The following is a 24,085-nucleotide window of genomic DNA, read 5'->3' as shown; positions in this document are numbered from 1 at the left end:
TATAGCTTGGGTTTTACATTTGAACTGCAGTGTTTAAGTAGAAGGACTTACACAACTCAGCTGGAACTTGAAGAAACACTAGACCTCTGCATCAATAATTGATATAAGGAAGGTGTGTGGTGGGTTAATCCATTGCTGCACTGGTACAGGCAAAGGACAGTGCTACCTTCAGTTAGAGTTGGTGGCAAACAGAGTGAAAACATAACTCTGCTGGGAGACACAGCAGTTTCAAAACTGGATGTGACAGACATGAGCAAGGGCACACGAGCAGTGATATTCTAGTCTTCATCAACTAGATGGGTGATGGTGTCTTCAATAAGATGAGGAAAGGGACATTTTCATAGTGTGGTAAAACCCACACCTTAGAAATACAAGGAAGAAAATGCTTTGGCATACAGAGATGGGAAAGATAGATAGCCAAATAAAAGCAAGTAACAGAATTCAAACTGCTTCACTTCCAGGAGGCCTGGAGTCTAAATCTGAGTTGTGATGGATTCCACAACTATTTGTTCTGGTTTATAAGCCCAATGCTAGAAAGACATGATTCCCAGGGCATAAGTCCTTGTCTCCCACTATTTGCAGGTTAGTGGGGAGAAGGTGGAGGAAAACGAAACGGTAATTGCAACATCAGAGGATGAAGCTGTCCTCAAGGCAACCTGGAGGAGGGCAGTGGGAAAGCTCTAGATCAACCTAGATTAAGGGAGCCCTGTGGGGAAGCAGACATGTGGCAACAAAACTGGGGCAAAGTTGGTTAGCCAGCCCCACATTTCATAAGGACCTGTGTTTACTACTCGGGTGTAATCTCAGTCACCTGCTCAAGGACTGTCTCACTGACTTCCCACTCTGTCACTCAAATCCCACTGATTGCTATGTACTAACAATATCTGAAAATAATGACCCTGCTGAGTTCTTTCATACTCTTGTTTGGTCTGGCAGGTACACATTTTAGTAGGAAAGGCCTACAGTACCTGGTTTGTTTCCTATTAAAAACAAAACAAAAACAAAGCCCTGTAATCTCAACACCTGGGAGGTGGAAAGCTGAGGATCTGGAGTTCCAGGCTAGCCTAGGCTACACTGCAAGAAGATAAACTCCCAACTGATAATACAAATAGATGAATTAAATAAAGACAGTAACACCATATATGGGGCTGATGGGGAGGATGGAAGAAAAACTCAATCTGAAATGCTGGAAATGTCAACCCAGTGGTTAAGTAAAAAGCTCCTGGGCCAGGCGTTGGTGGCGCACACCTTTAATCCCAGCACTTGGGAGTCAGAGGCAGGTGGATCTCTGTGAGTTTGAGGCCAGCCTGGTCTCCAGAGCGAGTGCCAGGATAGGCTCCAAAGCTACACAGAGAAACCCTGTCTTGAAAAACAAAAACAAACAAACAAACAAACAAACAAAAAGAACAGTTAGAAGGTACAGTGGGAACCTCAGGATATATGTATGCCCTGGAAAGACCACATCTGCCAGCAAAAAATACAAAGGAAAAGAAAGTAATTTTAAAAGCATGGAAACACTTTTGTGGAATCACAAGAGAGACTCCTTTTTTTTCCCCCTTTGTTGTTGGTTCAAGTCTCACCATCCCAAAGCATCTCTCTTCCCAAGAACATACAGTATCTTTAGCAAAGTGAAGGTTAAATCAAAAACACACAATAAAGTGAATAGTTTAAAAAAAAAAAGAACACCACACACCGAGGGAGCATGTGTTAAGTGAAATTTAAACTTTCCATAAATAATGGTTTTCATGTTTGCTCCAAAAAACGTAAGTTCAGACTGTTTGAAAAACTGCACAGGCTAAACTAATTTAAACAGCCCCCTTTATAAACACAATTTCTCTTTGGTTTGCTTCACATTTTCTTTCCTTCTTAGAGAAGAAACTCAGGTCCATGATTGGCTGTAGCTGTAAAAAGTGTTTATGTTCATTCCAATTGAACAACATCAGGACGAGTTTTCTCTGTACTTTCCCCCTAGTCTCAGAGCAGCTCATGTGTAGATGCCCCTCTGGACATCAGAGTCCTCCCAATGACCTGCTATGGCTGCCCTTTAAGAGAGATATACCAATTAAACCAGAGGGATGAAAATACAGGATCCAATCATTTAGATGCAAGAACTAGATAGCCAAATAATATTTTTAAATGAAAAGAAAAATAGGCATCAATAATAAAAGCAAACTAGACACCCAGTCAAAGTTTGCTAATATCTGTGAGAATGAATATAGGCAAAGGAAGAAAATAGTATGCTCAAATAATTTTTTTTTATATAGAAAATCAACCTGGCTGTTACCAATTTGAAAAAAAATCACTCCTCTGAGAGGGAGGAAAAAGGAATCAAGTACATACAAAAGTTTAATTACTCAAGGACCTTCACTTAGTGGTTAGGATTTATTAAGTGTAAATACTATAGATAATTCTTCAGCCCTCTTTAGTGACTTCAGATAATGCTCTAAATGCATACTGCCTAAGCATGTGAACTGGGTACCCACATAAAACCTGTGCACCCTAGCACTACATTGGGTGGAAACAAGAGAATCACCAGGGCTTGCTGGATGCCACCTTTAGCCCCCAAAATGCAAACAGGAACTCTTGCTTCAGCAGAGAAGCAAGAAGGAAGAAGAAGGAAGGCAGAGTGTGACAGAAAATGGCACTGGATATCTTCATCTGGCCTCTGTGCATGTGCACATAAACATGTATAACACACACACACACAGACACACAGACACACAGACACACAGACACACACACAGACACACACACACACACACACACACACACCCTAAAAAAACCAAAAAAGATCACTGAAGAATACATTTTTAAAATATGAGGACAATACAACACTTAGCCCCTACAGAACAAACAAACAAACAAATAAACAAACAAAACATCGAGTGGCCACAGAGACAACTTTAGTAAGGAAAGTCCTTGCAGAATCTGAGTCTAGATTCCCAGCAAGCATACAGAAGCCAGGCACAGCAGTGTATGCTTGTAATCCCAGTGTTAAGGAGGCCGGGTCAGGAAGAACCCTGGGGTTTATACTAGTCTGAATTGGTGAGCCCCAGATTCAGTGAGATGCCCTGTCTCAAAAATATAAGGAGAGTGACTGAGAAACACAACCTCTGACCTTCACACATGTACCTGCATATACATGTGTACACAGATGAACATGGGTGGGCACACACATACAACCACAAAATTGACATCAAGTATTTTGATACAGAAATGCAAAACAGAAATCTTTTGAAAGGTTTAGTTGAGAAAGTGATTATATTCTTTGAAATTCTGAAAGATGGATGAACACTAGCCCATCAATGATGAAAGAGAAAAAAGCCAGCAAGCTGTATTTCAGAATGTGGCAGGTTGTATTCTGGTCTAGGAAAATATTTTCAAGGGTGGCCTGGGTTCCAAGAAAATTCTGGAATCAGAGAAAACTGGAAGGAAAGATGAATTCCTCTTGCAGGTGGAGTGACCAGCTGGTCTGAGAGTTAGCCACAGAATAGAAATGGGACAGCAGGGCCTAATGTTGCTAATTGTGGAATTCAGGAGTAAGAATCATTTCTTCCCTGGAGCAAGTTTTGAGGCAAAGTCCTCCAGACATTTTCACATTAATCCACCCTCAAGCCAACAGGCCCTTCCTGCAAAGGTTGCACCTGTGAAACCAGAGAACAACAGGCAGGGCTAGGTTTGGGACTTTGATGAGAAGTTGGGGAACAGGAAGGTACCCGAGAGTCTTCTCAACTCCCACAAACTCTACACATGTAACTCAAATACATTGCTTGTTGCAAGTACACTAGAGCCTGCTTGAAATACCAGAAGATTCAATTTGCAATTCTGTCAAATTCCCAAAGAAACAGACCTACGTTTGCTTCTCAGGGAACCCTATGTATGCATGGAATCACACAGAAGCAACTAGCATTTTTAAGTCCACCAAATAAAGCAGTGACAAAAATCTCACCAAACTGGATAAAGGTCCTAGGGAACTTCATGCCTTGTGAGCTTAACTCAGGCACCAGGTCTCGGCTCTGCATTTCTGTGGCTGGACTCTACTAGTGAGCCAAGCCTTCCCTGTGCCAGATACAGGTATTTTATTTGGGGAGACTAAACTCCACCATTATCCAGCCAGGGTTGTTGCCTCACTTGGAGGCATAATAGAAAGGCATTTGTTTAAAACAGGACAGAAAATACAAAGGTAATTAAAGTTTGCGCACCACTTTCACAGTAGCATCTAGATACCTTCCCTCGAATGTTTTTCCATTAAGATTTGGCAGAACTGGGCTGGAGAGATAGCTCAGAGGTTAAGAGCACTGACTGCTCTTTCAGAGGTCCTGAGTTCAATTTCCAGCAACCACATGGTGGCTCACAACCATCCGTTATGAGATCTGGTGCCCTCTTCTGGTGTGCAGATATACATGGAAGCAGAATGTTGTATACATAATAAATAAAATCTTAAAAAAAAAAAAGATTTGGCAGAACACAGTGAAAATTTTTCAATTAGCTTAGTCAATACTTTTGTAAGACCGAGGATGAATGGGCAGAATCCACAGCATGCAATTCTTTAATACAACTATCCAAGAGGGATTTCCAATGATTATATTATTTATACAGAAAAGTTTGAATTGTTTCAACAGCAGCATTTCCTTAACTATGTCTCCTATAACTAAACTGTTTGGAAACAAGGCTAGACATTTAGTCTACTGTCAAAATACACACGGAAGCTCAGCCACTGATATTAGAATCTCAGGTGCAATGTAGTGAAGCAATAGAATCTGGTACAGTGAAAAATGATTCCACTGGAGGAGACACTATCTCCCGCTGGAAATCCCCAAGTGTGACAAGTGCATCACAGTCACCAGGCAGGGAACATCAATGAGTGGAGGAATTGCTGTAAGGAAGAAGAAAAGTTAAGTACTTCACTCTAATGGGGCAGCCACCGGACAGTTTAGTTACTCATAGAGTAGCGCCATGGGTATGAACTGATAGGTATTCTCATTTTTCCAGACAATATGGAAATTCAATGTTTTATGGGAAATTTGCCCAAATCTGTAAAAATATATGCATTAAAGTAGTTTAAACATACAGGAATGTTGGAAGAGCACCATACCCACTGATGAGGTAGGATGTCTGTTCTCCCAAAATTAATGTTAGCTTGTTCCCGAATGTGGTGGTATTGGAGGCAGGGTCTCTGGAGGCAGCTGGGATTTGATGAGGCCTTGGGGATGGAGCCTCTGAATGGGATCTGTGTTTGAGAACACGGTAACAAGGTGTGCTTTAGGAAGCAAGAAGCGAGACCCTTGAATGTACCTGGTCCAGGATCCAGAGCTTTACACACAATTGTCACAGTCAATGTTAGTTCTTTAAGCCTAGGCTATGGTGTTTTGTTTTGTGTCCATGTAGAAACCAGATTTCAAGCCTCTGTGTCATTGCTCATGATGTTAGCCACTGTGGGACTTCCCAACTGGTTGAACTGGCTGACCAGAGCCCCAGAGATCTGCCTGTATCTGTCTATACAGGGTGGGGATTTCAAGTACAGGTGTGTATCACCATACCTGGCTTTTCCCCTGAGTTCTGGCGATCAAATTCAGGTCCTCATGTTTGCATTTCAAGGACTTTGCCCACTGAGCCCCCTTTCCAGCCTCATATCTTCTCCTTTAAGATACACTTGCAGTAAACAAAGCTGACCTTTGTTGGTCTGTATTGTTAAGTTGGTAGCTATAAGATAGTGTCTTCCTGATTCCAACAGTCTATGTGAATGAGAAGTTCTTTTCCTGTTTAAAATTATCAGTGAGTTCAGATGCTTTTTTTTGTTTTTATTTTAAAATCTGTTTACTTAGCACACACAATTATTAGGTTTCATGGTGGCATTTTCAAACGAACTTTGTTGTTTCTGTGGGTCCTTCTTCCCCTCCTCGAACCTTCTAGCCCTGTCCTGCCTGCTTTATACTTTCCCATTTTGTGTGTCCTACACTTTCTCCCTCAACATCTCTTTTCCACTCCTGTAGTTTCCTTTCCAGTTCTATAGGCTGTACCCACAATCACCCCCACTTATACAGAAACATGACAAGCTGGGCTGTGCATATGACAGACTTTTCTTTCTGAGTCTGAATTCCTTCCCTTCTAGAGTACTTCTTAGGAGACAGTTTTTAATGTCACTGTGTTAAAACTGGTAACAAAAAAAGATAAATCTGCCACAACTGTAGCCACCATTCTCCGGTCCCTTTTGTCCCTTGCTAATGGCTTCTGCTGTGGAACACATGTTAAGCACTCTTTTTAATATGATGTGACCCACACACTACAAAATACAAAGTGTCATCAGATCAGACCTATTTAAACATTTCCCATTCATGACACCTGTCATATGCTTCCAGGTCTGCAGGTATAAAAATCAAATATAAACAGACAATAATTCACAGAGAAATTCCTTTGAAAGCATTTTTTTGCCATACACACCTTTAAAAAAAACTATTAAGGATAAAAACAAACTTGTACACTACTAAGATTGTTATGCTTATTTATTTTTGCATAAAGAATTACATCTGGTCAACTATTTCCTGTGGCAGGACATGAGACGTCCTATGGGTTTCCAGAGTTGATCACTATTTTTATTTTATAACCATATCAATACTGGCAATGCACCTCTGCCTCAACACAAAGTATAAAATGGCAGAAGTATATTGAGAGTCATTTCAGAGTCTATCTTCATTCCAAATAAAAAAATTACTGAATGATTTTTTAAAAAATGAAACCAAGTCAGCAATTCAAATTGTAATTTTTAAAACCAAACATTCCATCACAACTCAATCCACAGATATGCTCATTTGAAACTTAAATGCAGAGGAATTACAAGGACAAATGAAAAGTCTGTTTTCTCCAATTACACCATTATATTTCCACAGGAGTGGACAACTTAGTGTACATAGTAAAAGGTTTCCTAAATAACTTACGACAGTCTCGAATCTGAGCCAGGGTACTCCAGGCAGCAATGGCCATTGGGATGCAGCGTGATAGCACAGGCAAAGCAATGCAAACTGTGTGTGGTCAAACCACAAAATCACATGATGCAACATGGCTGGTTCTGCCAGGAACGCTTCAGATTTATTACGAGTTGGTTTTGAATTAGTTAATGCCTGGTTATTGAGTGCTAAGGAGCCTTTTATTATTGACAAATTTTATCTGACTCCCACACTCAAGTTATATGAGCTCTCATGAGGGGTGTGGTCCTTGGCTTAAGAAGGTGGGCACTAGACTAAAGATGAGATACTCCAGTAACAAACTGGAGTATACACAACATTTTGATTTGTCAAAAGCCACTTCTGCTTAAGGATTTTATTTAACTGTGAGTAGAAAGAAAATCCCCAATGGTCAATGTTCCTGTATTTTTTTCACAGTACTGGGATTGAACCTTGGGCTTCATGTATGAGGGGCAACTGTCTTACCACTGAGCTACAATCCCAGCCCTGAGAAAATCAACTCAGCATTCCTAGCTCTGCACCTTTTAGAAAACAAAGTTGAAAGTAAACAAACTAATAATCCAAACTCCACCTTGAGTGACATTTTAGAGTATTTCAAATATGAACCAGAGTATACTTCATGTAGGAAACCATGGAGCATATCTGGCTCTCCTTGTGTGGTGTAATTTCTACTCTCAGTTTAATCAGATTGTGCTTCATTTCTAGTTCTTCCCAATCAACATTTCCCTTTAAGAACTAGATAATCAAAAGAGACAGCACCACCTGCCTCAACACCTAGAAGAAAATGGACTGTCTTCTCAATGCACTGAGGTGAAAAATGAATTAAAAAGAAGAGTTAAGATTTGGCAAGGAGGAAGGAATATGGACAGCCATTGTTAACTGGAGAGGTAGACCCAGATGGGAAGTATTCCAAGCATCAGAAGCCCTCTTCTCGTAAGATTTCCCACTTACTCTCTCAAATAGAAATGATAAAGAGACACCTGCAAATCCAAGTCACCATGAAGGAAGTCTTGACTTGTTCTCAAGCCTCCTACTCTGTATTGATTTTGCTGTCTCATTCTGCATTTATCGTAAAATCAAATTACTTGGAACTTAGACCCTCAGCTTTGTATCTAAAGGAGCCATCCGTCACGAGCCATGAAGATAGATCTCGATTGTCTAAATGAGATGCTCTTGTTTGAAAATATGATAGATGGCATAAAATGTCATTTGCACATATATCCACTCTCATTATAGTGGCACTAACATTCTCCTAAAATATCAAGAACTGAATACAACATTTTGCCTCCAAATCCACTCTGTAAATGGCATCATCTACACTAGCCATTTGTCAAAGTCTATAGATGCTATGGCACACTCACTTGGCTGCCATACCCTAATAATGGAGGTAGCCACATCCTGGACTCACTAGATTCAAAGGGTCCCTACAATGGAGGTAGCCACATCCTGAACTCACTTGATTCAAAAGATCCCTACAAGCAAAAAACAGCTATTTGGATTGTGACCTAAGCTGGGCGATAAATAAAAAAATGGACAAAAAGAAATTATAAGAAGAAAATTATGAAAGAGATGTCCTCAAGTAGAGGAGGGTAGATAGAAAAGGAATGATTGACAGATGAGAAGTTTCAAAATATGGCTTTCAATGAGTACCCTAAATCAACAATCTCTAGCGTAGGTAAATAATTTTAAATAATTTCTTTGATTTTAATAAAATTCTCATTAATACAAAATTGTATAACACAAAAAGCAATAGACAAAATTTAAGTTAACCAGGGTAGGGCAGTATTGAATGTGAAGGGGTAGCTATCCCTCCTCTCCTGCACAGTGGACCATTATCACACACCTCTGATGAATGCCAGTTCTCCTCCCAAGCATTGCCTTTATCTCCCAGGGCTACAATGCCTCTTTCTGGAGGGTTTCCTCTTAACATTCTGCCTTCCTCTCCATACATTAGTATAAATCACACTATATTTCAACTCCTCGCCCACAGTATTCTTCCAGCCCTCCTGTGAATTCAAGCTTCACAAGTTTAGTCATCAAATCTTTTCTGTGGACTACTAATACCCCAGGGCCTAACTGAGTGCTTGGCACAGGAATTCAAAACAAATGAGAAACACAACTCCCAAGACAGACCCTGAACTTCATTTTCTCCATGTGAGTAAACAAGCATGAGGACATCGTGATGAAGTGAGCTGTAAAGGAAGGTACCTGAGGAAATCATGGCATTGCATCAAATATCAGCAAGATAAAATTGTGCCAGAAATCTGTAAGTCTATATTGTCACATGAAATACAAACATACACAATCTAAATACATTCAGCAACTATCTCAAATCTCATGTAGACTAGAAATATGTCCCGAGCCAGAGTGAAGTCTGCTTAGCAGTACCCTCAAAGGCCATCACACCTGCTGTCATGTATGATGTTAAAAGCAATTTGGGGAATTACTGATGTAACGGAGAATTCCTGGATCTCACTGTTGAGGATAGCTGCTTCTTCTTCTTTTTTTTTTTTTTTTTTTGGTTTTTCGAGACAGGGTTTCTCTGTGTAGCTTTGGAGCCTATCCTGGCACTCACTCTGGAGACCAGGCTGGCCTCGAACTCACAGAGATCCACCTGCCTCTGCCTCCCAAGTGCTGGGATTAAAGGCGTGCGCCACCAACGCCCGGCTGAGGATAGCTTCTTAAACTGTGGGTTACAACCACAAGTGAGGTTGTATAACTAAATAGGGGTGCTCTGAAAAGTTGCACAACAGTAAAACAAAGCTTCCTAACTGAACAATGGTCAGAGATAAACTCAAGGTCGAGTTTGCAATGAATCTGAAGTACATATGGCAGTTTGCTCCCCATGATGACTTCCGTGACTTCATGCTATCTCTGGTGCTAAGGTGTGCACATGAAATGACGCCACAGGCTTGGGTGTTTACACATAGTGTCTCTCGCTGCTGGTGAGCTGGTGGGGCTGGTGCAGAGGGCTGTGGAGCTTTTAGAAGGTACGTCCTTGAGGGAAGAAGTGAATCTGTGGGGGTGGAGATGGGCCTGGAGGTTTTAGAGACTAGTCACATCTCCAGTCCTCTCTCTGTTTTCTAACTGCAGAGGCAATGTGACCAGCTACCAACTGCCACCATGGCTTCCCTAACAAGGGACTGTGAGCCACTGCCACCATGGCTTTCCTACCACAGCCACTATATCCCTTCCAGCCATGAGCCAAAATAAGATCCTTCCTCTCTCCAGTTACTAGACCCCACAGTATCAGAGTCACCAAGATTTAGTTCTTTATATGAAAATTAATAGTATATCTGACTCAGTAGTATGCAAATTGGCTTTGGTAAAATCATGATCCCCAACTAATTTCATTAAAATTCTTTATGATTTTTATTATTGGATACATCTGATTTGTAAATCTATCTTATATACCTGCATACTAGGACTGTACAAAGATGTCTCAGAGAAAAGGGGTCAAAAGACAGAAACAATTTAAGAAGCCCTGCTCTAGCAAATATCCTGGTAAGGATGGAACTTAACTAGAGATAGGTATAAAAATTATATATGTGCATGTGTATATCTGTATATACATATGTATACACACACATACATATATATATATATATATCATATACACATAATTTTCTTTTCCTTTTTTTTTTTTTCTCCACAGGGTTTCTCTGTGAAACCGTCCCAGCTGTACTGGAACTCTCTCTGTAGACCAGACTGGCCTCAAACTCATAGAGATCCACCTGCCTCTGCCTCTCAAGTTCTATGATCAAAGGTGTGCACCACCACCACCCAGATCACATAATTTTCTTGTACATACATTGTATATGGCTATATATGAGTTATATTTTAGAAAGTTACTTTAGAATGCAGAGTTGTTCTGAGATGCTAAAGAAGTTGGCTTGCTTTAGTGGTGAGCTGTTTTCCAGATATCCTATGCCATGGTGGTTGTATTATGCATACAAATTGTTCATCTATGAAGATCCAAGAGATGGCAATTTTACACCTATTTAACAACTGGAGATTCAACCAAGTCAAAAAGTGGGCTCTCTGAAGTATATGTCCCCGTCACAGCCTTCATGTCCACGCCTTCATGACCCATTTCTGCCTTTGTGCATGTGACACATAGTGTGGTGCCTTTGTTCCACACAGCAGTCAGACAGACAGAAGTCCTCAGTGAGTAACCCCATGCAGGAAAAGCTTCACGGGCCTCAATCAGGTGTCAGCTCACTGCTGTCTTCTTGTTCCTGACCCGCAATGTTCTACCTGACTTTGCTTTGGGATTCAAGTGAGATCTTCAACATATCACCCAACAGGCAGTTGAGTACAAAATAATTTCAGCAGGAGTTAAAGTACATCTATGCTGTTCCCATATCACATTCAATTATAGAAGCTCAGCTTAGCAATTCAAATTGATGCGATTGAGACTTATTTCAAAAGCTGGTCGCCAAAAGACCATTTCCTGGGATAATTCTGCAGACTATTTTGTGCCAATGTGCTAGAAACACAATATTCTCTCCCCTCCCCTCATGCATAGATATATAATACTCAGGTGGTTAGAGGCTAGAGCACTCAATATTGGGCAAAAATTACATGCTAGAGTGTTTTTGCAGCTGACTGTGGCTTGAGAGAAAAAGTGCACGCTGGTTCCAAGAGTACAGAAACGTGGTTGGCCCACAAACTAGAGCTGTCTTTGGTGTGCTGCACTGCCTGAAATGTCCAAGTGTTCCCCCTCAACACTTGAGTACAGAGTGTTTTCAAACTGTGTAACTTAGCTATGAGCCCAGCTGTTGTCCGATCACATTTGCAGAAGAAAGCAGTCGTCTCTGTGAAGTCTTTAGCAAAGATAAAGATCCCGTTCTTATATAAAGCACCAACCATCAAAATATGAATTATTCTGTATTAGTTGGATGGTGTTCCTAACAACCTCAGCAGCAAATGGGTACAAGTTTCTTCTGAGGAGAAAACACAAGTCTACAAGAAACTTGTCCCAGGCCTATGTTTCTGAGGATGCAAATAGTTACTCTGTATCATGCAAAGCCCTCCCCACCCCCACCCTGTGTTATTGCAGGCCAGAGCTAAGAAGGCAAAGGGAAGTGGGGTACACCAGGGGGAAGCAAGATACACAGGCAGAAAGGAACCTGCAACGAGACAATGGGGCCATTGGGGTGATTTGTATGTACCTTGGTACTCTAATTTATTAGATGTGGACACAAGCTGGAGGCAAGGATGGGTTAGCAGAATTCAGTAACAATAAGCTGAAATGTCTAGTCATGGCTAGCTGTGAACTAGTCTTTACTTTCAAACTTGAAAAATGCAAATGTTCATTTTAAAGGAAGTATAAAAGTCTTATTTTTCTTTCCTACTTATTACAGGATAAGTCCATTATTCAAAGTTGGCTATCAAGCTGAGATTTGGGGCAGAAAACCCCATTAATTATATCGATGCCACCTAAACAAGAGACCTATTAACATATATCAAATCCAGCAATTTAAAGATCATGTAAGACCAACCAGGGTTATGGTCCAGCAGCAGAAAGTGAAGTAACCCAGAGAAAATGCCCAGAAGCCTTGAGCTAAGATTCTGACTAGCTTCAACTGGGAAATTGCCGGCGTTCCATCTGCTCACCAGCTGTGGCCCCTAATCCTCTCCAATAACTTCAGCTTGCGCAATTCCATGAGAATCAAGATGTCTTCCAAATTTCATCTCACACTGGTTGCCAGGATTGATTTTTAGACATCAGCCTCCAGTGGAAAGCAACATAAACTAGATGTGAGCAGCAGGTGTTAACTGAGCGGTGAGAGGCAGCAAGACGGCAGACAGTGGAGAAGGAAAAGGCAGCTGCAAGAGGATATGGTGCTTTTAGGGGACTGTGCTCTCCGGTGGAGGGCTAGGGGCTTCAATAAAGACTCCCTGCTCCCTGGAATATGAAAATAAAATTTACGTAAGACAACACTTGTAGTTAAAAGGTGATGTCTTGCTGTGTCTAGCATGAGGCCATGTTCCGGGACTCTGAGCAGAAATGATTTCAGATCTCTGGGACTGTTTCTTGGCTGCTCACTGCCACCAAGCTCAGGGCTGGGTTCTTTAGGACTATATGGGATACTGAAGGGTGGCCATCACTCAAAGCTCATCTGCTAGAGAAAATACCAAGTTTGAAAGTTGCAGGCAGCTTCAGGGTGCTATGTTTTATTACTCTCAAACGCCAAAGTACCCTTCCATCCCTGCCCTGTGATACTTCTGTTTCTGATTTTTAGCTTACAATATATTTGTATTTAGTTGTTTATGTTTTGTTTTAAGCTCTTGCACTGTTAATGTATACTGCTGGGATTTCCTCCCCTAAAGCCAGAATTAAAAACCCCTGCGTAAACTCAGTGCTGACCTAGACCTAGGTGACAATACATAAGCATGAACTATAGGCCTTGCTTCTGCCCAAATGTACAGAAAAGCACAAGTCTATCCCAGGCTTTCTATCTCCAAAGTTTCCTCTTCTAGATGCGCTTATGAAAGAGATCACTGAACTATTCCATTCTGCTTTCAAAATGCCAGTGTACACACTACCCGATAGGATCTGCTTTCCTGGTGCTCCCACAAATAGTTCTGCATCTTGCACTCTTGCTAACATCTGGAAGGTGACGGCTCTCAAATTTTATTGCGTTTACTTTGTGAACACTTTTGTAAGAACGAAGGGAACAGTTGGTGCTGCCCTTGCCAACAGAGCCAAGTGGGCATGGAGGCAAAGACTCGTGTGTTAGGACAAAGTGACTAGCAAGTGAGGTTCCACAGTGCCTCCTAACACTTAGGAAGAGATATTTTTACTTCATTTTCCAGCAAAGTTAAAGAGACACAATCCGTTCTGAGTAGGAATGGTGCTGGCTAATAAAAGTTAGCGCATATATATATTCTTCATATATTATATATATATATATATATATATATATATATATATATGTGTGTGTGTGTGTGTGTGTGTCAATCATTCTTCTCCAAAGTGCTAATGGGCTCTAAGGGCAGCTGGCAATTGGAAGCACTCCCAAACTATGGAATGGAAAGGGTGAATGGATGGCAATGGAATGGTGCAGTTAAGAATGCATTCCTGGAAGTTTTTATTTCTTGGAATTACATGAAATATCACAAGAATTAGGAGAAAAGAGGGAGAACACAAAATTCAGATTAACGGTGGATAAAAGCTAATAATGCTAGAAGAAATAACATTGGGCAACAAAAGTCATCAAGGGAGGTTCATCCTTCCTTAGAAAACACACAGGAATGATGATGAAAATTTTCCACATTTATTTAGCAGAAGAAAATGCAAGGCTTAGTGTAGGGAAGGCCACCATCAGTGGGGGGTGGGTCAGGCTTAACAGTGAATTTTTACCCAGAATTCAGTTTGTCAAGAAAAAGCATTTCATCTCAGCTGTTTCTTATGCTGCCCAATTTTGGTGTTTTCATTAATAAACTATCTCATGATTCTTTCCAGCTACAATGGAATTATATATTTAAAAACCCCAGCCTTATAAAATAAAAAACAAAAATCTAAATAAAAAGCAAATTCAGCAATTTACGGTATCTATAAAAAATGTTTGGAAGTACCTTTGAGTGAACTTTGCACTTGAACTTCTGCCAACTTGATCTGTTTTAGATAGAGCCAAGGGGTGAACCACAGACAACATGCACATACACAAAGGAATAAATACCACAAGGTTAGCTAGTGGTGGGTGTCAGCAAGGCCATGTGGCTGGAGTCACCCAACATGGCTCATCTGACCATGAACCATTTGGTCTAAGAGAGGAAGGTAAAAAACAAAACAAACAAAAAGACCACTGTGCAAACAGCAGGACTCTCAAGGAGAGAGAAAGTCTAGGGGAGGAAGGGTGGGAATGTGAGAGTACCGAGAGGGAGGTGCTGGGGAGAGGCAGGCACAGTCCCATGCTGGGAAAAGGGACTCCACTCCATGCTAAGTTTGAAAGGAAAACATGGAAGATGAGTAAACGAGAGCTCTCTGGCTGTGTGTGTAGAAAGAACTGGCAGCAGAGAGACTGAGAAAATAAGAATGCCATTTCACACATGGAAGCTTTATGGAAGTGTTCATGTGTATACCCGCGTGCGCGTGCGCACGCGCTCGCGCACACACACACACACACACACACACACACACACACACACACAACAACAACAACAACAACAACAACAACAACAACAACAACCAACAATAAACACTATAAGGAAGTAGCACATTTTGGATATCTAAAAACGTGTTCCTTGTTTCACAAATTTCTACACCTAAGTTTTCATATATGACATTAACATGTAGGAGGAACTGCAAGAGTGCATATCTGATAAAATGTTCTGGGAAGTGGTGGCATGACTGCTCCACAGTCCAAAGGAGCTGAAAAGGGAACAAACTGACTCCCATCAGCACCCATCCCTTGTCTCAAAGCATCCTTGTTTCTAACGGCTGCCAGTCAGCAAGACATCAGAGAGTGGAACATCGCTCTACACAGCAAGCAATACCAAAAGCAGTAAGCCATACTGTCTACATTTAATATTTCAACATATTTCCACAAATGTGGCCCACAAGAAAAGGCAAATTCTACTAAATGGAAAATGCATTTCAGTCTCCAAAGCTGCTCTCAAATGGTAAAAAATGACTTAACCAGACACACTTGAACAGTTTTGTCCAAAGTCCTTTATTTTTCTCATTAAAATTGGTTCCAAAAGGAACTGGCAGGGCATCGTATATGCTGTGATTGATGCAGCTCTGGAAAGAACACGTAAGTAACCAAACTACCGGCTCACCAGGGCAGGCAGAGCAGTGCAGCTGAAATGGAGCTCCAGATTCATCAGAAGTTACAATGGAAAAGCTGATCCAGAGAGGCCATGCTGTCTAATGGCCAGATCCACCTGGCCCTTTACTAAGATTCTTGCAGCATCCTAAGCAGTGAGCGCACAACCAAGTGGGCTGAACCTGAGCCAGGCTACAGGGCTCTACTTACTTCTGCCTTCTCTTTCCCCAGCTGTAGACAGCCATGCTTTCATATCTGTGTCCTGACATTATTGGTCATGGCTATGGCTGGTAACTGCATAATCTAGCTGAGTCTGGTCAAAACTCTCTTCCTCTACATAGTTTATTCTTGATTTGAAGAACCTAGGCTCTGCACTGGCCTTCATCATTCTCATTAACCTCCTTTTTAGAGCATTCTATAGTTTTTCAAACTCACAGAGGATGAGAGCACTGACTAATTCGATCATCCATTTGATGACACAGAAGCAATATTATGATGCCTGCCTGACATCGATGTGTATGTATGTATGTGTGTGTGTGCATGCATGCCCATGAATATCAATATAGATACATGTATATACACACATACATATCTCACCAAATCTGACAAAATCATATAATTCTGGAAGAAAAGGGACAGGTATAAAATACTATCTCACACAGTTTAAAATTTTCTGTTTTTCCAAGTTAGGCAAAATTCCTGCCCAAAGGTAAAAAATAAAAATTCATAAAACCTAAGTTCATTGTAACAAGCAACAATTACTAAGACTACAACAAGGCACTTAGACTTGTATGTACTGCCCAGATTACACTTAAAACTTGAGGGACTGGTAACTCTTTTTCAGGATTAGGCCAAACAGATCTGGAAATAGATGGTAATTCTCAGGAAGACACTGGGACCATCCATGATGTCATCCAGCTTGGCTGCTATGGAGAATATCCACTCCACTGCACACTTGCCCCTGAGCTTGACTGGGGTCTGCTCCTAAGCAGTGGATTCTAGAGATGGTGTCCACAGATCCCAGTCTGAAAATGCCCCTGTAGGACTCAGGAAACTGAATAAAGTGGAAAAATTACATGCAAGTGTTCCCACAAAACATTCAGTCCTCTCATAACTCAAATTTCTCTTGAGTAAGAGTAATTTTCCAGGAATGAAACCTGAATCTAAATAGAGTATAATTAACATAACTGTCACCTACAACCTCTTATGAAAGGTTTATTGCCACAGTGGTGTCCTCACCAGGACTGATTAATAGCATTCTAGTCATGTGTCAAGTAAACAGTGGAAGCTCCTTCTTCATTTTATTCCTTGGTATCTTTTGAAGACAAGGTGCCATGTAGCCCAGGTTAGGCTAGAGCTCCTTATACAGACAAGGACAGTCTTAAACTCTTGATTCTCCTGCTTTTATATTCCAAATGCTAAGATTCTGGGCATATCCTACCATGCCAGGCCTCCCTCTTTGAATTCACTATAAAATCCAGTGCAGCCTTAAATAGGTTACTGTCCCCACTCCTGACTCAAAATAGAGCATTAACAAAAATTATGCTGGTTGCCAAAGCGACAGCATTAGTGAACAATTACCCTAGTTCCTTGTGTCCAATGTTCTTGGTCCCAAGCCTTTCAATTAGTTTTTGACACTGAAAATAGATGGAAGTTAACTAACTGGCATAGCAGCAGATGAGGAGCAGAGCAGAAGATACTTTGTTTGGAGGTCTACTAATTGTCAGTCACATTGGAGGTCTGGATATGGTCGAATTTTCAATATTTGATTATTACTGACCTATTGAAATAATAATATCCTTGTGCCTACCCAGTATTATAAATGGGTCCTAGAGGTAAATTATGAGCAATTCATGTTTTAGCTTTCCTAGGTAGGCAAACTTTACTTCAATTCTTAGCATCAGCCACTGAAATACTCTCTTTTCTAGGCAGCTTACCTTGCTACTAAGGAGATTATTAAAGATAGAAATAGATAAAGGGAAGCCAGATCCAAACCAGGCTGAGGCGAGAAGGTCTTTTGCCCAAGACCAGCAAGATCCTGTCTTAGAATCAAAGTTAAAAAATAACAACAGTGAAAATAGACAGAAGGGAAAAGCAGAAGGCTGTAGAAATAAGTGGATCATTCGCCTCTTAAGCAAGGGCCACGAACTTATCTAAATGCCATCCTAGTCCACAGATGAACTCATAAGCATGTGATGAATTTAATGCAAGAACAGTTGAACTTGGATGTGTGGTGACAGCTGTGATTTTTTTTCCAAATCAGTACTAAAAGTATTCCTTAACATTCATTTCACTCTTTTTGATGCACTCTAAAACGGAAAAATATCTTGGACGAGCAATTTAATAAAGATAAAATCCAGTCGTGTTATAAGTGATAACAAATACATCAAGTCTCACAAGTTAGATGTACAGAATGAAGAAATATAAAGAATGAAGAAAAATATAAAAGAGAAGAAGAGAACCCTAATTTCTGTGTGCAAAGCATCTGATACATTATCCAGTTTAGAAAACCAAAGTGTTGTCATTGTAAGTACAGACACTAATATGGAGAACATTACACTCCAATCATGAAGCGGCCTGGTCATGGAACTGTACCCAAATGGCTTAATCATTATCTTTAAAAGGTGATGCAGAAAGCAAGTATGTACACTTGACAAATCAGGCAACTGACAAGTCAAATGTTATGGTGCATGTGTTATAGTAACCACAGAGCTTTCTTTGGGGAAATGTTAGTGTGGTGGGACTTCCTAACTCAAAAGGGACAGTTTTGCTTTCATGCATGAGGCTACAACAGCCAGAGGTTAAAACATGACAACAATGCTTCGCATATGTGTAACTCTTCTCTGAGCAGAAAACACCCTTTTAAAGTCAATGGCATTGTGCACATTTGAGCTCCTGTCACATGGTGTGTGTAAGCAGTAAATGATGCTGTCAATATACTTAAGCACAGACACACACACACACACACACTAGTTGAATAACACAGCCCCATTTCACTTAAGTAATATAATTTTCTCAAGAGAGTGTCTAAGAGACCTTGATCTTTTATGAGGCTCTTTGGAGCAATATTGCACAAAAAGATAAATTGTCCCAAAGGACTACATATTAATTTCTTAAATGTGCTTGGCAAGGCCCTCAAATAGTTTTCAGGAACTCAGTGAACCTAAAATATGGTGGTTTCCCTAGCCCTCTTACTCTAAGAATCTTACTGTTCCATCTCACATCTTTTCAAGTAATAGGGAGAGGTGAATGGAAGTTCACCATGTGAATTAGGTCATAAATGCACATATGAAAGACTGGTTCAATAAAACATTGGTAGATCTGGTTCTTCCACACAGTTTCTACATGTCCCTTTCATGGGGTTTCTGATAAATCTACAAAGCAAGAATGGGTTTCATGGAAGTACTACACAAATTCCTTTTACTATATGGAATGGTGAACTGAGAGTGACTTCAGGTTTCAGAGACTTAAGATAATTATGCCAACTAAAGCCGATTGCTCTTAAGAACAAAATAACCCAGGGATAAAGGAGATGTGGTTGTCTCTTCTTTAAGTCTAATTTTCAACTTAAAACCCAAAATTAGAAAAATTCTGATTCTAGGTTTTAAAAATAACAGAACTCTAAACCATGATATAAACAAAATTAGATAGCCATTCTGAACATGCTACTATTCTTAAATTCTACTGAAGAATTGTTTGTTTGTTTGTTTTAGGCAGGGTCTCAGCAGTCCAGACTGGCCCTCAACTAACCACATGTCAGAGGACAATCTTAAACTGATTTTTCTGCCTCTACCTCCGAGAGCTGTGATCACAGCATATACCATCATGCTCGATTTATGCTGGAGGCTCAAACCCAGAGTTTCATCCACACTAGGCAATTACACTATCCCTTGAGTTGCTTTTCCAGCCCCAAGAATGGACTGTAAATTGTTGTGAAATCAATGTATCCTGGAACACAAAACAGGAAAACCCAAGAGAGAAAAGTGGTTTTATTCACACTCATTGCTACAAGCGGGCCTTCTGGTAAAAGGCTCTTGGGTTAGAACAGGGCAAAAGGTCTTCCACTATCTTCCTGGCTTACCCCATGCCTCACAGGAAAGAAGAAATGCACAGCATGGAACTACAAAACCTCTCTGTTTTCCAAATTACCTTTCTGTCCACAGTCTAACCTTCCTGGGCACTGTGTGGGCCCCTCCTGCCACTCCTACTTTTAGGACTCTCTCTTACTCAATTGCTACTGCTCTGAGGCCCTCTCCTTCACTCCTTCCTCCTGACTGTTGAGTCCATCTGAGCCACCCATTTTCTTTTGTGCTTAGGGCACACCATCCCCACCAAAGCCAGCACATGATTATTTCTGCCCTCTTCTGAAAACACTTTAACATGGAAAGACCCAGTGCTAGAGAGAAGCAATTCCAGAACCAATGAGGCAGCTCAGTAATACACTTGCCCTGGACTTTACTGGAGCATGAATGAAATCACTAGGACCCAAGTCACAAACAAACAAACAAAACTGGAGCTAGTGGCCCACATGTCTCTGGGGAACCAGAGACAAGCAGATTTCTGGAGCCAGCCTAGCAATCAGTGAGGTCTGGGCCAGTGGGAGACCTGTCTCAGCAAACTAAAACACACTCCAAACAATAACAACAACAAAAAAGTACACAGGTGGATGACACTCTGTACTCCACCAGCACACATGTATGCACACACACCCCCACACCCACCCACACACACCCACACCCACACACACACCCACACCCACCCACCCACCCACACACACACACACCCCCACACACACACCCCCACACCCACACATTACGATCTAGGAGGGTGAGGGGGGAAGATAGGGGTGTTTGTAAAATGAAAGTTCCACACCAGAGAAAAAGCATGGATTCAGAGTTTAGTACCGGGCACCAGGACTCACTACTTTGCAAAGCTGCACAATAAGGGAGTGTTGCTGTTATTTTCCAGGGACCTTTTCTAGTTCATACCTTGTGTTGTCTACTTCACAGCATTTCAGGGCCATACCACACCACCAAAAGTTGAAGCAAAGTAACAGCCTGCTTGCACTGTGTGTCTGGCTGGACAAATTCAATGAAAGCCAAGGCTGATCATGGCAGGAAATGTGACTACAAGGGCATATCTGCAGTGTTCACTGCGGTTGTCACACTGTGATACTGACCATCAAATCCAGCAGGCTGGTTTACATGGTGATCCCAGAACCCTACTCAATGGGAGGAGACAGTAACAAAGACAATGGTGACCTAACAGTAGGAAATCTGCCAGAACACTTGCTCCACATGGGATACTAACAGAAATGGCTTCCGAGTCTACATGCCATGTGGTCCTTCAGCCCCCATGATGTTGCACCCCACCCTGCAGATACCACCTCCATCCTGGATATGCCATAGACCCGTATGTCTATGCAGAATCCCAAAGTAGCTCAGATGGTGTCCATAGTAACGTTTTTGAGCTTTAACCTATCTAGTTAGCTTACTGTGCTAGAGCATCTCAGATGCCATATCCATTGGCTCAGCATCACAGAGGAAGTTAGTAAAAGACAAGATGCTAACGCTCAGGTTATATCCAGTTAATCCCTCTACCCAGCATTTCTAACCAACAGCAAAGTCATCTAGAACATTCACTAGGCTGAGTGGGCTTGGACACAGAGTCAGTGGTCTGTCCTAAATCCCTCTTAAGGCCCAGACAATCCAGATGGGTAGGAGACAGAAGAAACAGAGAGCATCTGGAATGTTAGCCATCGGCCTGTGTGGTGTGGGTGGGTGGCCCTCTGAAGCTCCTCCCTTACTTGTCCTTGGCCTTCACTGCCTTGTCATTGTGACCCAGACAGCAGGAGGTCTGGCTTCTCTATACTCCAACAGGAAGCAATTCTTATACACAGGAAAATGTCAGGTCTTTTTTCAAACCCCTTGGTAAGTGTCTGCAATTACACTGAGAATTCATGACAACCCCTTGAGCAGCTGCTGTTACCCACCCTGTTTTATCCATGTAAGATGAAAGTGAAGCTATAAGAGATTAGCTTTCCTACTGAAGGGTGCATGGCTCCTCCATGACAGTGACAGGACTGGAAGGAAATCTGAATCTGTGAAATGCCAATGGTAAGTGATTTTGCTTCTATGTATATCACATTGATGAAGATGATGACCTCTACCTCAGTTAAACAAAGAATAAACTTTAGCAAAATGAATGTGCCAATCAATCAAATTGAATGTTACACATATACCAGAAACACACCATATCATTGCATCTACATGCTGTTTAAAGGGTTCTTGAGGACAGCATGCAGTCTGCCAAAATGGGTTACGACATCATCTAAATGCTGCTCTGATCAGTGCCCAAGAAAGTAAAAAGGCAGAGAAAATAACATGGTTCTGCAGAGCTTAGTAGTATGGGTGGGGAAAACTCCTCCAAACTCTGCCCTCAGACTTCCCTGAACACCGACTTCCAGAGAAGAAGCAGAGTCTGTCTGTACCTCCAGACCTCCATGGTTTGCTAGTGGCAAGCTCCATCTCCATCCTCTGATCTTCAGACAGGTCTCATTTGTACAAGTTTAAGGTATCACCACACTTGTACATTGTCTTCTTGCATTTAGGTTAGAAACTATCAAGCTCTAAGCATGATTTAGTGGGTTAAGATTCTGAAACTGACATGACAAAAGGATCAGTGTCATGCCTGTTAGGAGTCAGATGGTGCCCGTCAGTGGTGGCACACAGCTTTACCCAGCATTCGGGACGACAGAGGCAGGTAGATCTCTGTGAGTTTGAGGCCAGCCAGGTCTACAGAGTGAGTTCACAGAGGAACCTTGCCTAGAATTAAAACAAAACAAAACAAAATAAAACAGAGTTACACTGTTAGCATCTTTAAAATTTTACATTGTAACAAAATACAGGAAGAAGGCTAAAGGCAAAAGAACATGACAATATAACAAGGACAGCATACCAGCTACTGAGTTTGGGCTGCCATTCTTGTCTCTGCCGAGCTACCAAGCTTGTCTTCCTAGTAGTAAGGTTAGCACCCCCGTAATGGTGGGGGATGGGCAAGCAGAGGAGTCATTCATAGTTTGGTCCCTGCCCTCTTGGACCTCTGAGAAAACTGGCCCAGTCACAAAGCTCACAGGTCCTCCTGATGAACCTTTTGTCCCTTAATCTTCTTTCCCATCCCATGAAGATAGGACCTAAGTTAGCTGGGTCCTCATCCGAGCCTGCCCAAGGCCACCCTGGCTGATGGACTGGAGCTGGCCACCAACACTAGATGGAAGTGGTGGTGCCAACTGCTGTCTCCTGCTGAGAATGCCTTTCACTGTGTTCCAGGGATGTACCCTGTCCTCTGAAGGACTAAAAGCTACTCCGGCTTGTTCAGACTATTTTTACTTTCCAAATTCTACTTGGCAGATCGAATGGGAGGATTCCAGGGACCTGAGCTCACTTTTAATGCTTTTTCATGTTTTCTTGGTATCTTTGCCATGTTCATGATTTACAGGCAGCAGAAAGCAAGCAAACACTCAGGATTTTCATCAACAACAGAGGCATGCATGAAGCAATCCAGAAAAGCTACAGTACCAATGCAGAGGGGGGTACATGTCCTCCCTGCTCCTCTTCTATATGTGTGTGGAGTACATGTCTGTATGCACAGCCACATGTGTGTGTGGGGGGGCAAAGATGATGTTAATGTCTTCCTTAATTACTATCTACTTTATATACTGAAGAAGGTGTTTCCCAGTTGAACCTGGAGTTCACAGACTGGCTAGCCTAGCTAGTAAGTACTCTTGGAAAGCCCTGTCTCTGTCTCCTCCCCTCCCATTACAATGCTGAGACTAAAGATGGCAGCCAAACCTGCCTGGCTTTTTTCTCTGTGGTGTCTGCACTCAAATTTGTGCAGCAAGTTCCTTATCCACTGAGCCATTTCTCTAGTCCTTGATATTTCTTATTACTAGGAAATCAACTTTCATGGTAATTGGGGGTAAACAGACCCTTCCCCTCTGTGTGTATGTGTGTGTGTGTGTGTGTGTGTGTGTGTGTGTGTGTGTGTGTGTGTGTGTATGTGTCTGTCTGTCTGTCTGTCTGTCTGTCAGAATCTGCTCTGAAGCCTGAGTCTTTGTATTCTTAATTATCCCAAGGTCAAATGCTGAAAGTGTGAGGCCTGGGTTTTGACTCCTGTGTTTGAAACTCTTACCACTGTGTCTCTATCTTCCCCAGGGACACTGCAAGGTCTAGAGGTGACAATGTTAGCTGCCACTTCTATATTATTGGCACAAAAGGAACTCTCCACCACCGGGGTACCATTAATGCCTATCATCACACAGAATATATTTCAATTGAAATCATGAAT

The 24,085-nt window shown here is 41.6% G+C and overlaps 1 protein-coding gene across 5 annotated transcripts in view; it reads right to left on the bottom strand.

The window, feature by feature from the left end:
• The window catches only part of Fndc3b (fibronectin type III domain containing 3B), a 302,457-nt gene that overhangs the window by 94,823 nt on the left and 183,549 nt on the right, over positions 1-24,085 (bottom strand). The window lies entirely within an intron of this gene.

The sequence above is a fragment of the Cricetulus griseus genome (genome assembly GCF_003668045.3).
Source record: "Cricetulus griseus strain 17A/GY chromosome 1 unlocalized genomic scaffold, alternate assembly CriGri-PICRH-1.0 chr1_0, whole genome shotgun sequence".
Taxonomy (NCBI): Eukaryota; Metazoa; Chordata; class Mammalia; order Rodentia; family Cricetidae; genus Cricetulus; species Cricetulus griseus.
Note: the sequence above shows the minus strand (reverse complement) of the source record. Positions and strands in the feature narration are given on the sequence as shown.